This window comes from Vicugna pacos, unplaced genomic scaffold (genome assembly GCF_048564905.1).
Source record: "Vicugna pacos unplaced genomic scaffold, VicPac4 scaffold_192, whole genome shotgun sequence".
Classification (NCBI taxonomy): domain Eukaryota; kingdom Metazoa; phylum Chordata; class Mammalia; order Artiodactyla; family Camelidae; genus Vicugna; species Vicugna pacos.
The window spans coordinates 481,796-499,218 of NW_027328871.1; the positions used below are offsets into that span (position 1 = coordinate 481,796).

The 17,423-nt window shown below is 42.4% G+C and overlaps 1 long non-coding RNA gene across 1 annotated transcript; it reads left to right on the forward strand.

Moving 5' to 3' along the window:
- The first annotated feature begins 1,326 nt into the window (after positions 1–1,326).
- Positions 1,327–6,470, forward strand: LOC140695241 (uncharacterized). The gene is made up of 3 exons (XR_012070935.1): positions 1,327–1,573; positions 4,771–4,843; positions 6,214–6,470. It is a non-coding gene; the product is annotated as an uncharacterized lncRNA (long non-coding RNA).
- Positions 6,471–17,423: the final 10,953 nt, after the last annotated feature.

The window sequence follows — 17,423 nt, forward strand, 5'->3', positions numbered from 1 at the left end:
TAACTATTGGAAACTTGAAATAACCCCCAAACTTGGATACACTTGTGCATTGGTGCCCTTTACTCCCAATGACACCTACTGGCCAATATTGGCATTTCAAGGGGTAACATCCCTCTCTAGGAAAATACAAGAGGAAAGAAACCAAATATATACATTTAGGTTTGAATCCAAAAGCACCTAGAGGCATTCTAGCTAGGAGAACCCTGCTGCAATTATGCTAGTCTATGGAGAACCAGGTGTTCTTCTATCAGTGATGAGAACGCTTAATCATCCGATCATGTTGGGTAAAGCCATTTAACGCAACCAAGTCTGCACCCGCATGATATAGTGCCCACGGGGGCTTGACTCAAGTGAAAGACGATCCACATAAGCTGTGTCTTTTATATCATTGGCGACTTTTACAGTACAGTTCTCTTTCTGACTTGTACTATTTACCTATACTGTCTTGAAAAATTGAGGCCTAATACAGATTCAAGTTCAGTCAGATTCCCCTCTCTTACCACACTCCCTTCACCCCAGGGAAGACATAAGCACAACATTTGCTGAATCTAGCGGAAGGCCATCGTTTCTAGGTGTGAGCTAAGTATTCAATTCCTATCTATTTCAGCCAAGTTTATTGGACCTTTAAGGAGTTCACTGTTGTTCACAGAGTGTGAAGCTGGAGGAACTCTGATTCTAGGAGGGGCTTGTTTTACTCGTAATGGCTTCATTGCAGCTCAGCTACTGATCCTTCAAAATGGATGCCTGTGTGGAGGGGAGGGAAGGCAAGTGCTTGCTAGCTAGGCCCAAACCTGGGAAAAGGCTTACCTGGGCTTGGTGAATTCTGGTCTGAATGGCTTGGGAAGGCCCCTTGGGAAGTGTGGATTCCCATGACCTCTTCCAAGAACAGGAGCGTTTTGATCATCTCTGCCATCTCTTCTCTTGCAGACGTCAGGGACCTTGGACCCGTTCTTGGAGAAGAGAATTGAGGAACTTCCTCAAGTCCACGTTGGCACTCCGTATGTTTCTGCCAGTATCAGCGAGGTTCAATATGTCTCATGAATGTCTTTTGAGCCTGGTATCCTCTACAGCTGTCTCCACGCCAGTATTCTCCATTGTAGCAGAACATCTCTCATCCATGTGTTCGCATCTCTCCTCAATCCGTTCAGCCAGCTTTTCGGCCAGCTTCTCTTCGTGTCTCCCCTAAAGTTGACTTCACCAGGACTGGGCAAGTCTGAAAGTACCTCGGAGCCTCACCAGTAAGCTGATGACAGGCAGATCTTCCACTGTCTGCCCTTTCAGGTTCTGGAAACTGACCTGTGACCTCAGGTCTTTGGGCAGCAGCAGTATCTCGAACTTACACAGCTTCCCGGACCAAACACCTAAGCCAAGCTCCACAGAGGGCGGCAGCCCCTCCATCACACTGATCCACCCACAGAACTCTGCCCGGTTACCTAGGATCCAACAGCCACAACAAGCCTCGCGGTACACACCAACATTCCACCTGGAATCCAACCGCTAACTGCCATCCCCAATGGCTGCTGCATCTTGTCAGTGTTGGGGGAGGGGCTGCATCCGACGAGAAGTTCCTAAGGTAAATGTGATTCTACCCACTAGCGTCCCATGGGCCTTTCTTCTTCCCTCTTTCCTTTTGTTCAGATCTCTATGCACAGTACCAATGGAGGGAAGTGTGTCCCTTTTCAGTTGATGGTTTCACACGTCTTTAAACTTTCTAACAGTTCACAGTACACAGAGACCCACTAAAGGAGACTTATGTTCCTCTAATATCCGTACACCCGGAATACATATGCGTCGCCTGATTTCTGCTGAAACACCCGCACTCTCAGGACATGGATCCATTGGTTTCATGGGGGCTGAAATTCCAAGAAATGAAACCAACCCCAATGTGCACTTTGCTGTCAGTCTCTTTTGCTCTTAGTACACTTTGGCAGAGCTACTTGCCTTTGTTATAGGCTTCTTACAATTCTTCTCTACGTAGCCGAGAATATGGCATTCCTTCATCCTGTTGGAAGACATACAAGTCTACATCACGGACTAGGAATCCATTTGATTCCAAATCGGCATTAGGGTTAGGTCACGATATGTTCTTATGAATCAAAATTTACGAATATGAATGCACGCCTCCAAATACAAGTGTGCTGAGTACATGCAAGCCGCGATAATGGGTCGATGCATGCTGAATGATCCTTGACATCACCTTAAGTATTTTCTTTTGAATAATCATGGTTCCCTTGGTAAATATCAGCCAACCGTACCATTTTGGTGTTTGTTTGTTGGTTTGATTCTTTGTTGGTCTGCTTCTCGCTTGTATTGCAAACACGACAGGCCATGCATCTCTCCTTAAGCTTGAAACAGAGAGTCAAATAAGCTGATTCACTTAAGAGAGTGCTTCCAATCACCTATGATTTCCTGCTTCCCTCTCCCATCTTTAGGGTTTTGATGTCCTCCTTGCCTTCTTCTTGTTTCTTCTTTGCCACTCATGCTCTTCTTGCATTTCCAATAATGGTTTCTTCTTTCCATTTCATCTTGCTGCTTTTCTATTCAGGGTAGATTTCTCAACCATTCTTGTAGGATAAGTTTTGAACTGCTGAATTCTTTTAAGATTTGCCGGTTTGTGGAATTTTCTAGCTCTGCCGTTATTAAGACTGGCGGTCATGTGGCATAGGCTCCCCTAGGTGGCAGCATTTGGCCATTCAGGATATGGTCTGTGTCCTGGCACTCCTCCCTCTCCTGCAATATTGCTGCCGAGATATCATCTGAAACCCCTCTGGAGGATCCCTTGTGACTATGTTGTTTCCTCCAGGTGCATTTTAAATCTCTGGGATATTCGTGAACTTTGTTGATTTGAATCATACAGCTGCTGGTAGGTCTATTGTGATTCCATCTCTTTTGGATGCTGTGTAATTCCTGAACTCGCTTAGATGATTCTTTCTTGGCTTTCAGCAAGTTTCAGACTGATTTTTCTACAGATATATCTTCAGACATTTTTGTTTCTTTATCTCTTTCTTTTCCATCTTGGACTCTTATGAATTCTAGTTTTTCATGCCCTGTCTTAACCCAGGATTCAACAGCAATGTTTTCATTGGTTTGCACTTGATTTCCTTTGTCCGCTTCTGACCAAGGGGTTTCTGTTCCCCTGTCTTCACAGTCATTCACGCGTCCCTCTGCATTATCTAGTATGCTTACGACTGAATTTTAGGCCTGATTTTATCACATCCATTGAGATTCCTGATATTTTTTGGCTCGTCTTTAGACTTTGTCTTCCCCTTTTCTGGTATTCTGCCCTTTGTGATTTTGAGACACTGTTGTTTTTAGTGTTTTCCTGACCTACATTTTCAACAATTGGTCTGGATAGCGTTTTACAGTCTAGTTGTTTGAAAGCTTATCTTTTGGTCCTTCAATATTTTTGGAACTGAAAATGGTACTTCCTGTTTCTTTTGCTGTACTTCTTCACCTCTACTGCTCAGGTAATATCAGGAATCTAATGTAGATTAGTAGGGCTTTGTTAAGTGAATATTTTAGGCTCTTGGCTCTACGGAATTCCATGGAATTTCTGTTAGGACAATTTCTCCTAGACATTGATGCCATATTCTGTTCCTGTGTGTGTTGTCTTGTATATCTCCAATTGCTGGTGTTGCATTAGTTTTGATGAACAACCCATACTATTTCGATTAGGATAACTTTATTTTGATTACGCTTATCTCACAATTCTGAAAGTGCGCAGGACACTTCCTCTTGTGGAAATGAAGCTTCTAAAGTTTCTGAACTCTGCATTCTGCTCTTTGTCATTTTGGAGTGTTTCCAAAACAGCAAACTGAGAGTGCGCTTGTGCTTTGTAGTGCCACTGGAATGTCCCAATGGAAGCAGTTTTTCTCAGAGCTTCTCTGTCTACAGAAACAACAGTGGAAGCATATCTATGGTTGTCACACATCAGGGCCTGCTGGAATGATCCCGCAGACCTACCTTGGTGTCCTCGGTGCCGTACCGTGCTGGTGCCATCCAAAATGTAGCATCCGATTTTGGGAAATAGTGCTGAAGGAAATGCTTCCTCTTCTCATGCTGTGGTCTTGGACCAGTCTTCCTTGTCCTCTCATCATTGTGGCACGGGTGCACGAAGGCAATCACAGAGCTGTTGCGCATCCTGTGCCTCAAACCAAACCATAATCCCAGCCCAGGTTATGAATGAAGCAGATCCTAAGGCTTTTCATTCTGATTTCAAACCCATGGCCCCCTGGACCCCTCAGACCAGATGCACGATAGCACTGATTCAGCCCCACACGTGCTCTATTGGCAAAATGCCCAATTGGTCCCTGGACTTGCAGATGCACTGGTGTGGCCATGGGACATATCGGTAATCTCAACCGCACGACCAGTGTGGTTGCTTTATCATTGGTACACAGTTCGGTTTGCTCTCTTGATTCGACCCACCACATCCCACAATGCACTCCAGATCCCTGAGACTCAGCGTGTGCCATCATCCGTAGCTCTATGCCTCACTGACCATTTCCTCTGCTACCTCAAATTTGGCAGCTGGGATCTTGGTCTCAGAATCAACTCTGGGGATATTTTGCGCTGGTTTCTTTGAGTTCTCTCAGCCAAGCATCTGCTGTGCACTCTTGTAAATCTCAGCACATCACCTTCAATCCCATGTCTCCTGTCCGCTTGAGAGTGTGCGTCCAAATTAAACACAGTTCACCCTTGCTGCTCCATCACCAGGGGTCAGACCCTGCACTGGTTTCCATTTCCTGCTTTGCCTTCTCCTGCTTCCAGGTGTCCTGAGGCCTCATCCTGTCTTTGGAAATAACAGACCTCTCTTCGGCCAGTATCCTGTGCCAAATGCTGGGTGAGTTGGTGCTTCCATTCCTCTGTACATGGGAGCGAGTGAGTGCATGTTGCACTTCTTCTCTGCCACCTGGGCATCGATGAATCTACACTATCCAGATACATTTCACAGAAATGTGATATTTGCTTAGCTCTTTGTTTCTATACAGCCGTGGTGGGAGGGATTGTCCGAAGACACCTGTTTTGACATTGTGTTGATATCTCATTTGCAGTCTTTAAGAAGTTTAGCAGAATTCATTTACATGTTTTAGGAGTTATACGAAAATGAATTACTTTTTGAAACACACTCAATCGACCTAGAAGCCAGACTTGTCAATTTTCTAACATTTTGTCAGCTCTACGGAAAACCTAGACAGATAGAAAGCAAACTAGCAGTCCAAACTATTAAAGGGGTCATGTCAGCTCTTTACGGTTGAAGCCTCTGAACCCAACAGGAACCATGAAATAACTATTGGAAATATGAAATAACCCCATCCTTGGATACACTTGTGTATGTTGTGCACTTTACTCCCAATGAAACCTACTGGCCAATGTTGGCATTTCTAGGGGTAACATCCCTCTCTAGGAAAATACAAGGGAAAACAAACCAAATAAATACATTTAGGTTTGAATCCAAAAGCACCTAGAGGCATTGTAGCTCAGGGAACCCTGCTGCAGCTATGCTAGGCTATTGAGAACCAAGTGTTCTCCTATCAGTGATGAGATACTTTAATCATCCGATCATGTTGGGTAAAGCAATTGAACGCAACCAAGTCTGCACCACATAATATAGTGCCCCCGGGGGCTTGACTCAAGTGAAAGAATGTCCACATAGCTGTGTCTTTAATGTCATTGGCGACTTTTACAGTTCAGTTCACTATCTGATTCTAATATTTACCTAGACTGTCTTGAAAAACTGAGGCCTAATACATATTCAAGTTCAGTCAAAGATTCCCCTCACTTACCACACTCCCTTCACCCCAGAGAAGACATAAACCCAGCAATTGCGGAATCTAGTGGAAGACCATCGTTTCTTTGTGGGAGGTAAGTATTCAATCACTATGTATTTCAGTCGAGACTATTTGACCTTTAAGGAGATCACTGTTGTTCACAGAGTGTGAAGCTGGAGGAACTCTGGTTCTAGGAGGGGCTTGCCATTCTCATACTGGCTTCATTACAGCTCAGGTTCTGTTCCTTCAAATGGATGCCTGAGTAGAGGGGAGGGAAGGGCAAGTGCTTGATAGCTAGGCCCCAACCTGGGAAAAGGCTTACCTGGGCTTGGTGCATTTTGGTCTCTAGGGCTTGGAAATGACCCTTGGGACGTGTGGATTCTCACGACCTCTTCCAAGAACATGAGCGTTTTGATCATCTCTGCCATCTCTTCTTTTGCAGACGTCAGGGATCTTGGACCCGTTCTTGGAGCAGAGAATCGAGGAACTTCCTCAAGTCCACGTTGGCACTCCGTAGGTTTCTGCCAGGATCAGCAAGGTTCAATATGTCTCATGAATATCTTTCGAGCCTGGTATCCTCTACAGCTGTCTCCAGGCCAGTATTCTCCACTGTAGCACAACATCTCTCATCAATGTGTTCGCATCTCTCCTCAATCCGTTCAGCCAGCTTTTCGGCCAGCTTCTCTTCGTGTCTCCCCTAAAGTCGACTTCAACAGGACTGGGCAATTCTGACAGTACCTCGGAGCCTCACCAGTAAGCTGATGACAGGCAGATCTTCCACTGTCTGCCGTTTCAGGTTCTGGAAACTAACCCGTGAACTCAGGTCTTTGGGCAGCAGCAATATCTTGAACTGACACAGCTTCCCGGACCAAAGACCTAAGCCAAGCTCCACAGAGGGCGGCAGCCCCTCCATCACACTGATCCACCCACAGAACTCTGCCCGGTTACCTAGGATCCACCAGCCACAACAAGCCTCGCGGTACACACCAACATTCCACCTGGAATCCAACCGCTAACTGCCATCCCCAATGGCTGCTGCATCTTGTCAGTGTTGGGGGAGGGGCTGCACCCGACGAGAGGTTCCTAAGGTAAATGTGATTCTACCCACTAGCGTCCCATGGGCCTTTGTTCTTCCCTCTTCTCTTTTGTTCATATCTCTATGCACAGTACCAACGGAGGGAAGTGTGTCCATTTTCAGTTGATGTTTTCACACGTCTTTAAACTGTCTAACAGTTCACAGTACACAGAGACCCACTACAGGAAACTATTTTTTCTGTAATATCCGGACACCCGGAATACATATCCGTCGGTTGATTTCTGCTGAAACCCCCGCATTCTCAGGACATGGATCCATTGGTTTCATGGGGGCTGAATTTCCTAGAAATGAAACCAACCCCAATGTGCACTTTACTGTCTGTCTCTTTTGCACTTAGTACACTTTTGCAGAGCTACTTGTCTTTGTGATAGGCTTATGCCATTTCTTCTCGACGTAGGGTAGAATATGGCGTTCATTCGTCCTGTTGGAAGACTTGCAAGTCTATATCACGGACTAGGAATCCATTTGACTCCAAATCGGCATTTGGGTAGGTCACGATATGCTCTTATGAATCAATATTTACGAATATGAATTCACGCCTCTGATTTCCGAATACAAGTGTGCTGAGTACATTCAAGCCACGATACTGGGTCGATGCGGCTGAATGATCCTTGACATCACCTTGAGTATTTTCTTTTGAATAATCATGGTTCCCTTGGTATCTGTCAGCCAACCGTACCCTTTGGGTGCTTGTTTGTTGGTTTTATTCTTTGTTGGTCTGCTTCTCGTTTGTTTTGCAATCACGTCAGGCCATGCATCTCTCCGTTCGCTTCCAACAGAGAGTCATATAAGCTGATTCACTTAAGACAGTGCTTCCAATCACCTAGGATTTCCTGCTTCCCTCTCCCGTCTTTAGGGTTTTGATGTCCTCCTTGCCTTCTTCTTGTTTCTTTTTGCCACTCATGCTCTTCTTGCATTTCCAGTAATGGTTTTCTTCTTTCCATTTCATCTTGCTGCTTTTCTATTCAGGGGAGAATTCTCAACCTTTCTTTTAGGATAAGGTTCGAACTGCTGAATTCTTTTAAGATTGGCCGGTCTGTGGATTTCTCTAGCTCTGCCGTTATTAGAAATGGCGGTCATGTGGCCTAGGCTACCCTAGATGTCAGCATTTGGCCATTCAGGATATGGTCTGTGTCCTGGCACTCCTCCCTGTCCTGCAATATTTCTGCCGAGATATCAGCTGAAACCCCTCTTGAGGTTCTCTTGTGACTATGTTGTTTTCCTCCAGGCGCATTTTAAATCACTGGGATGCTCATGAACTTTGTTGATTTGACTCCTACAGCTGCTGGTAGGTCTATTGGGATTCCACCTCCTTTGAACGCTGTGTACTTCCTGAAATCGCATAAATGATTCTCTCTTGGCTTTCAACAAGTTTCAGTCTGATTATTCTACAGATCACTTTTCAGACATTTTGTGTTTCTTTCTCTCTTGCTTTTCCATCTGAGACTCTTACGAATTCTAGTCTTTCATGCCTTATCTTACCCCAGGATTCAACAGCATTGTGTTCATTGGTTTGCACTTGCTTTCCTATGTGTGCTTGTGAACGAGAGATTTCTGTTACCCTGTCTTCACAGTCATTCACGCGTCCCTCTGCATTATCTATTGTGCTTAGGACTGAATTTTACCCCTGATATTATCTCATCCATTGAGTTTGCTGATATTATTTGGCTCGTCTTTCGACTTTCTCTTCCCCTTTTCTGGTATTCTGCCTTTTGTGATTCTGAGACACTGTTGTTCTTCAGGGTTTCCCTCACCTCTGTTTTCAATAATTGGTCTGGATTGCATTTTGCAGTCTAGTTGTTTGAAAGTTTATCTTTTTGGCCTTCAATCTCTGTGGAACTGAAAATGGTACTTCCTTCTTCTTTTACTGTACTTCTTCGTCTCTACTGCTCTGGTAATATCAGGTATCTAATGTAGACTTCTATGGATTTGTTATGTGAAAACTTTAGACTCTTGCCTCTACGCAATTCCATGGGATTCCTGTGAGGACTATTTCTCCTAGACATTGATGCCATGTCCTGTTCCTGTGTGTGTTGTCTGGTACACCTCCAATTGCTGATGTTTCCTTTTTTGTGATGAACACCCCATACTGTTTTGATTAGCATACCCTCATTTTGTTTATGCTTATCTTAAATTTCTGAAAGTGCACAGGACACTTCCTCTTGTGGAAATGAAACTTCTAAAGGTTCTCAGCTCTGCATTCTGTTCTGTGTCATTTTGGAGTGTTTCCAAAACAGCCAACTGAGAGTGCGTTTGTGCTTTGTAGTGCCACGGGAATGTCCCAATTAAACCAGTTCTTCCCACAGATTCTCTGTTTACAGAAACACCATTGGAAGCAGATCTATGGATGTCACACATCAGGGCCTGCTGGAATGATCCCGCAGACTTACCTTGGTGTCCTCGGTGCCGTACCTTTCCGGTGCCATCGAAAATGTAGAATCGGCTTTTGGGAGATAATGCTGAAGGAAATGCTTCCTCTTCTCACGCTGTGCACTTGGACCACTCTTTTTGTTCTCTCATTCTTGTGGCACCTGTGCACGAAGGAATACACAGAGCTGTTGCAAACCCTGTGCCTCAAACCAAACCATATTCCCTGCCCAGGTTATGAATGTAGCAGATCCTAAGGCTTTTTATTCTGATTTCAAACCCAAGGCCCCCTGTATCCCTCAGAAAAGATGCACGATAGCTCTGATTCAGCCCCACACGTGCTCTATTGGCAAAATGCCCAATTGGTCCCTGGTCCTGCAGATGCACTGGTTGTGGCCATGGGACATATGCAAAAAATCAAAGGCACGTGATATTGAGGTTGCTTTCTCATAGGGTCACAGGTCGGTTTGCTCTCTTGATAGGTCCCACCACATCCCACAACGCACTCCAGATCCCTGAGACTCAGCGTGTGCCGTCATCTGTAGCCCTATCCCTCACTGACCGTTTCCTCTGCTACCTCAAGTTTGGCAGCTCGGATCTTGGTCTCAGATTCAAATGTGGGTATATTTTGCACTTGTTTCTTTGAATTCTGTCATCCAAGCATCTGCTCTGCACTCTTCTAACACTCAGCACATCACATTCAATCCCAAGTCTCCTGTCCGCTTGAATTTGTGGGTCCAAGATCAACAGAGTTTCACCTTTGCTGCTCCATCACCAGGGATCAGACCCTGCACTTGCTTCCATTCCCTGCTTTGCCTTCTACAACTTTCAGGTGTTCTGTGGTCTCATCCTGTCTTTGGAACTAACAGACCTCTCTTCTGCAAGTGTCCTGTGCCAAGGGCTGTGTGAGTGGATGTTTCCATTTCTGTGTACATGGGAACGAGTGAGCGCAGGTTGAACAGCTTCTCTGCCAACTGGGCATCGATGAATCGACACTTTCCAGATACAGTTCATAGAAATGTGTTTTGTTTTGTTCTTTGTTTCCATATAGCCGTGTTGGGAGGGATTGTCCAAAGACTCCAGTTTTGACATTGTGTTGATATCTCATTTGCAGGCTTTAAAAATCTTAATAGAATTGATTTACATGTTTTGGAAGTTATACGGAAATGAAGTTAGTTTTTGAAACTTTCTATATTGACCTAGAAGTGAGACTTGTCATTTTTGGTAACATTTTGTCAGCTCCAAGGAAAACATAGACAGATAGAATCTAAACTAGCAGTCCAAACTGTTGAAGCAGTCATGTCAACTCTTTCCTGTTGAAGCCACTGAAACCAACAGGAAACATGAAATACTTATTGGAAAATAGCAATAACCCCCAACATTGGATTCACTTGTGCATGTTGTGCCCTTTACTCCCAATGACTCCTACTGGCCAGTGTTGGCATTTCTAGGTGTAACATCCCACTCTAGGAAAATACAAAAGAAATCAACCCAAATATATACATTTAGGTTTGAATCCAAAACCACCGAGAAGCATTATAGTTTTGAGAACCCTGTTGCAGCTATGTTAGGCTATTGAGAACCAGGTGTTTTTCTATCCGTGATGAGAACGCTTAATCTTCCGATCATGTTGGTTAAAGTCATTTAACGCAACCAAGTCTGCTCCCCCATTATATAGTGCCCCGGGGGCTTGAATCAAGTGAAGGACGGTCCACATAAGCTGAATCTTTAATGTCTTTGGCGAATTTTACATTTCAGCTCACTATCAGACTTATAATATTTACCTATACTGTCTTGAAAATATGAGGCCTAATACATATTCAAGTTCAGTCAAAGATTCCCCTCACTTACCACATTCCCTTCACCCCAGAGTAGACATAAACCCAGCATTTGCTGAATCTAGAGGAAGGACATCGTTTCTTTGTGTGAGCGAAGTATTCAATTCCTATCTATTTCAGTCGAGACTATTTGACCTTTAAGGAGTTCACTGTTGTTCACAGAGTGTGAAGCAGGAGGAACTCTGATTCTAGCAGGGGCTTGCATTTCTCTTACTGGCTCATTGCAGGTCAGGTACTGATCCTTCAAAATGGATGCCTGAGTGGAGGGGAGGGAAGAGAAAGTGCTTGCTAGCTAGGCCCAAACCTGGAATAAGGCTTACCTGGGCTTGGTTCATTTTGGTCTGAATGGCTTGGAAATGCCCCTTTGGAAGTGTGGATTCTCACGACCTCTTCCAAGAACATGAGCGTTTTGATCATCTCTGCCATCTCTTCTCTTTTAGACGTCAGGCATCTTGGACCCGTTCTTGGAGCAGAGAATTGAGGAACTTCCTCAAGTCCACGTTGGCACTATGTATGTTTCTGCCAGTATCAGCAAGGTTCAATATGTCTCATGAATGTCTTTCGATCCTGGTACTTTCTACAGCTGTCTCCAGGCCAGTATTCTCCATTGTAGCAGAATATTTCTAATCAGTGTGTTCGCATCTCTCCTCAGTCCGTGCAGTCAGCTTTTTGGCCAGCTTCTCTTCGTTTCTCCCATAAAGTCAACTTCAACATGACTGGGCAAGTCTGAAAGTACTTTGGAGCCTTACCAGTAAGCTGATGATAGGCTGATCTTCCACTGTCTGCCTTTCAGGTTCTGGAAACTTACCCGTGAACTCAGGTCTTAGGGGAAGAGCAGCAGAATCTCGAACTTACACAGCTTCCCAGACGAAAGAACTAAGCCATGCTCCACAGAGGGCGGCAGCCCCTCCATCACACTGATCCACCCACAGAACTCTGCCCGGTTACCTAGGATCCAACAGCCACAACAAGCCTCGCGGTACACACCAACATTCCACCTGGAATCCAACCGCTAACTGCCATCCCCAATGGCTGCTGCATCTTGTCAGTGTTGGGGGAGGGGCTGCACCCGACGAGAGGTTCCTAAGGTAAATGTGATTCTACCCACTAGCGTCCCATGGGCCTTCGTTCTCCCCTGTATCCTTTTGTTCTGATTTGTGTGCACAGTACCAAAGGAGGGAAGTGTGTCCATTTTCAGTTGATGGTTCCACACGTCTTTTAACTTTCTTACACTTCACAGTACACAGAGACCCAATAAAGAATCTTATGTTCCTGTAATACCCGTACATCCGGGATACATATACGTTGGTTGATTTCTGCTGAATCCCCCACAATCTCAGGACATGGATCCATTGGTTTCATTGGGGCTGAAACTCCAAGAGATGAAACCAACAACAATGTGCACTTTAATGTCTATCCCTTTTGCTCTTGGTACACTTTTGCAGAGCTACTTGTCTTTGTTATAGGCTTATGCCATTTCTTCTCTATGTTGGGTATAATATGGCATTCATTCATCCTGTTGGAAGACTTGCAAGTATATATCACTGACTAGGAATCCATCTGATACCAAATCGGCATTTGGTTTAGGTCACAATATGCTCTTATGAATCAATATTTATGAATAGAAATGCACGCCTTCGATTTACAAAAACAAGTGTGTTGAATATATGCAAGCCGCGATACTAGGTCGATGCGTGCTAAATGATCCTTCACATCACCTTGAGTATTTTCTTTTGAATAATCATGGTTCCCTTGGTATATGTCAGTCAACCGTACCCTTTTGTTACTTGTTTGTCTGTTTGATTCTTTGTTGGCCTGCTTCTCGTTTGTTTAGCAAAATGTCATGCCATTCATCTCTCCGTTCGCTTCAAAGAGAGAGTCATATAAGCTGATTCACTTAAGAAAGTGCTTCCAATCACCTAGGATTTCCTGCTTCCCTCTCCCATCATTAGGGTTTTGATGTCCTCCTTGCCTTATTGTTTCTTCTTTGCCACTCAAGCTCTTCTTGCATTTCCAATAATGGTTTGCTTCTTTTCCATTTCATCTTGCTGCTTTTCTATTCAGGGGAATATTCTCAACCTTTCTTTTAGGAAAAGTTTCGAACTGCTGAATTCTTTTAAGATTTGCCGGTCTGTGGAATTCTCTATATCTGCCATTATTAGAAATGGGGGTCATGTGTCATAGACTACCAGAGATGGCAGCATTTTACCATTCAGGATATGGTCTATGTCCTGGCACTCCTCCATGTCCTACAATATTGCTGCCAATATATCAGCTGAAACCCCTCTGGATGTACTCTGGTGACTATGTTGTTTTCCTCCAGGTGCAATTTTAATCACTGGGGTGCTCGTGAACTCTGTTGATTTGAATCATACCGCTGCTGGTAGTTCTATTGGGATTCCACCTCCTTTGGACACTGTGTACTTCCTGAATCTGAACAGATGATTCTTTCTTGGCTTTAAGCAAGTTTCAGTCAAATTTTTTTTTCAGATATCTTTTCAGATATTTTTTTCTCTTTATCTCTTGCTTTTCCATCTGGGACTCTTATGACTCCTTGTCTTTCATGCCTTTTCTTACCCAGGATTCGACAGCAATGTGTTCATTGGTTTGCACTTGCTTTTCTATGTGTGCTTGTGACCGAGGGATTTCTGTTCCCCTGTCTTCACAGACATTCACGCATCCCTTTGCATTATCTAGTCTGCTTAGGACTGAATTTTAGCCCTGATATTATCTCATCCACTGAGTTTTCTGATAGTTTTTGGCTCGTCTTGAGACTTTCTCTTCCCCTTTTCTGGTATTCTGCCTTTTGTGATTCTGAGACCCTGTTGTTCTTCAGTGTTTCCCTCACCTCTGTTTTCAATACTTGCTCTGGTAGCGTTTTGCAGTCTAGTTGTTTGAAAGTTTATCTTTTGTGCCTTCATTCTCTTTGGAACTGAAAATGGTACTTCCTGTTTCTTTTACTGTACTTCTTCATCTGTACTGGTCAGGTAATATCAGGTATCTAATGCAGAATTCTATGTTTTGTTAAGTGAAAATTTTAGACTCTTGGCACTACGCAATTCCATGGGATTTCTGTGAGGACAATTTCTCCTAGACATTGATGCCATGTCCTGTTCCTGTGTGTGTTGTCTGGCATATTTCCAATTGCTGTTGTTTCCTTTGTTTGTGATTAACACCCCATACTATTTCGATTAGCATAACCACACATTTATTATGCTGATCTCTCAATTCTGAAAGTGCACAGGACACTTCCTCTTGTGGAATTAAAGCTTCTAAAGCTTCTCAGCTCTGCATTCGGCTCTATTTCATTTTGGAGTGTTACCAAAACAGCAAACTGAGAGTGTGCTTTTGCTCTCTAGTTCCATGGGAATGTCCCAATGAAACTAGTTCTTCCCAGAGCTTGTCTGTCTACAGAAACACCAGTGGAAACATACCTATGGATGTCATATATCAGTGCCTGCTGGAATGATCCCGCAGACCGACCTTGGTGTCCTTTGTGCCGTACCATTTCTGTGCCATCCAAAATGTAGCATCTGCTTTTGGGATATAATGCTGAGAGGAATGCTTCATCTTCTCATGCTGTGGACTTTGACCACTCTTCCTTGTCCTCTCATCCTTGTGGCCCAGATGCATGAAGACAACCACAGAGCTGTTGTGCATCCTGTGCCTCAAACCAAACCATCCCAACCCAGGTTATGAATGTAGAAGTACTACTTCCCAAAACAGTATATACATTCTTTTCCAGTGCAGATGGTACATTTTCTAGGATTGACTCAGGCAAAGAAAAAGCGTCAACAAATTTAAGAAGATAAAAATTATTTTAGGCAACTTTTCTGAGTATAATACCATGAAACTAGAATTCTATCACTGAAAAATTGTGAGAAAATATGAAAACATGTACATTAAAAAATGTGATTCTATTCCAAGGCTGTGAGGTGATGAAGGAAAAGAAGTAATTAAAAAATATCTTGACAATTATGACAAAACACTACACAAAGTCTATGGAAAACAGTTAAAGCTGGCTTAAGAGGGAAGTTGAAAGTGACACGGCTCTCTTCAATGTAGAACAGCAATTACAAATAAATAATCTTACGTTCTATGTAAACTAATCATGAAAAGAAGATTAAAAAAAGCCAAAGGTCAGCACAAAGTGGGAAATAAGAAAGATCAAGGAAGAAAAATTGAATTACAGATTAGAAAATAGAAAAAATCAATCAAACTATTTTTTGAAATAGCAAACAAAATTGACAAAACTCTGGACAGACCCACCAACAAAAAAAGAGAGAGAACACAATTAACATAATAAATGAAAATGGAGAAACTAAAACGTGTACAACAAATTTGCATAATATCATAAGTGAATACCATGAGCAAATGTATGGAAACAAACTGGATAACCAGGAAATAATGGAGAAGTTTTTGGAAATATTCAGCCCACCTATATTGCATCAAGAAGAAATTAACCATTTGAACAGTCCGATCACCAGAAATCGAAAAAAATTATCAATAAAATAAAAAATCTCTGCAAACAAATTCAGACCCAAATAGCTTCACTTCGGAATTGTAACAAACATACAAAGAATAATACATATCAGTCCTCCTCAAACTCTTCCAAAAGATTGATATAGAGAGAGTATTCCCAAACTCACACTGTAAGGCCAACTTCAATCTGATACCAAAACCAGACAAAGACACTGCCCCAAGAGAAATCTATAGGCAAATATCATTGATAAACATAAATGTAAATGTCCTTAAGAAATTATTACATACTGAATCCAACAGCATGTAAAAAAAGATTATACACCGTAGTCAACTTAGGTTCATCCCAGGAAAAAAATGATGGTTTATCATATGTAAATCAATCAATCAATTGTGATACACCATATCAACAACAGAGAGGACAAAAAACCACATGAGCATCTCAGTAGATGCAGAGAAAGCATTTGATAAAATTTAACACCTATTTGCAATAAAAGTTCTTATCACAGTGGGAATAGAGGGACCATATCTCAACATAATAAAAGCTAATTATGACAAATATATAGCCAGCAAAATACTCAATTGTGAAAAACTGAAACCTTCCCACAAAATCCTGAGACAAGACAAAGTTTCCCATTCTCACAATTTCAATTCAATATAGTCTTGGAATTCCTAGCCACAACGATCAGGCAAGAAAAAGAAATTAAATGTTCAGACTGGAAAAGAAGAGGTAAATTTTCACAATATGCACACATGACACTATATATAGAAAAATATAAAAGCTTCACAAAAATTTACTAAGGCTAAAAAGGAACAGGGCAATGTACCCAGAGTAAGGTCAAATACCAATTTGATTTCTTTACACTACCATTGAATCAACAGGAAAACAAAGTGTAGAAACAACCGCTTTAATAACTGCACTGAAAATAATAAAATGCTTAAGAATAAATATGACCAGAGAGGTGAATGAATTATACATGGAGAACTAGAAAAGACTGATTGAAGAAATCAAAAAACATTTGAAGTATTGAAAAGATACCCAATGGTCTTGTAATGGAATAAACATTATGGTTAAAATGGTCACAATGCCCAAGGCAGTCCACAGACTTAATGTGATTTCCTATCAAATTATGCAAAACATTTCTTTTAAGGACTGAAACAAATGATGCTAAGATTTACATAGAGTCATAAAAGATCCATAATTTCCAAAGCAATATTAAAGAAAAAGAAAGAGGCTGGAAGAATTAACCACCAGGTCTCCATAGAGTATTGCAGAGTTATAATAATCAAAATGACATGACATTGATATAGAAATAGGCATATGGACCAATGGAACAGAATAGAGGGCCTAGGAAGAAATCTACAGGCCTATGTTCAATTAATCTTTGACAGAGTAGAAAGGAAAATGACAAAGAATGACGATCCCTTCACCAACTGGCATTGGGAAAACTGGATAGCAGCATGCAGAGCAATGGAGTTAGAACACTCCACCACTCCATACACAAGAATAAACTCAAAATGGCTTGAAGACTTAAATGAAAGGCAAGACACAGTTAAACTCCTAGAAGAAAACATAGGCAATACACTCTGAGATAAATCTCAGCAATGATCTCCTAGAAGAACCTACCTATGTAATTGATGTAAGAGCAAAATTAATAAATGGGACCTAATTAAACTTATAAGCTTTTGCACAGCAAAGGGAACCATAAAAAATGCAAAATGACAAACAACAGGATTAAAGAAAATATTTAGAAGTGATGCAACTGACAAAGTCTTAATTTCTAAAATATAAAGACTTCATACATCCTAATAGTAATAAAAAAATAAAAACAAGAAACCCAATCTGAAAATGGGCAGAAGCCCTAAACAAGC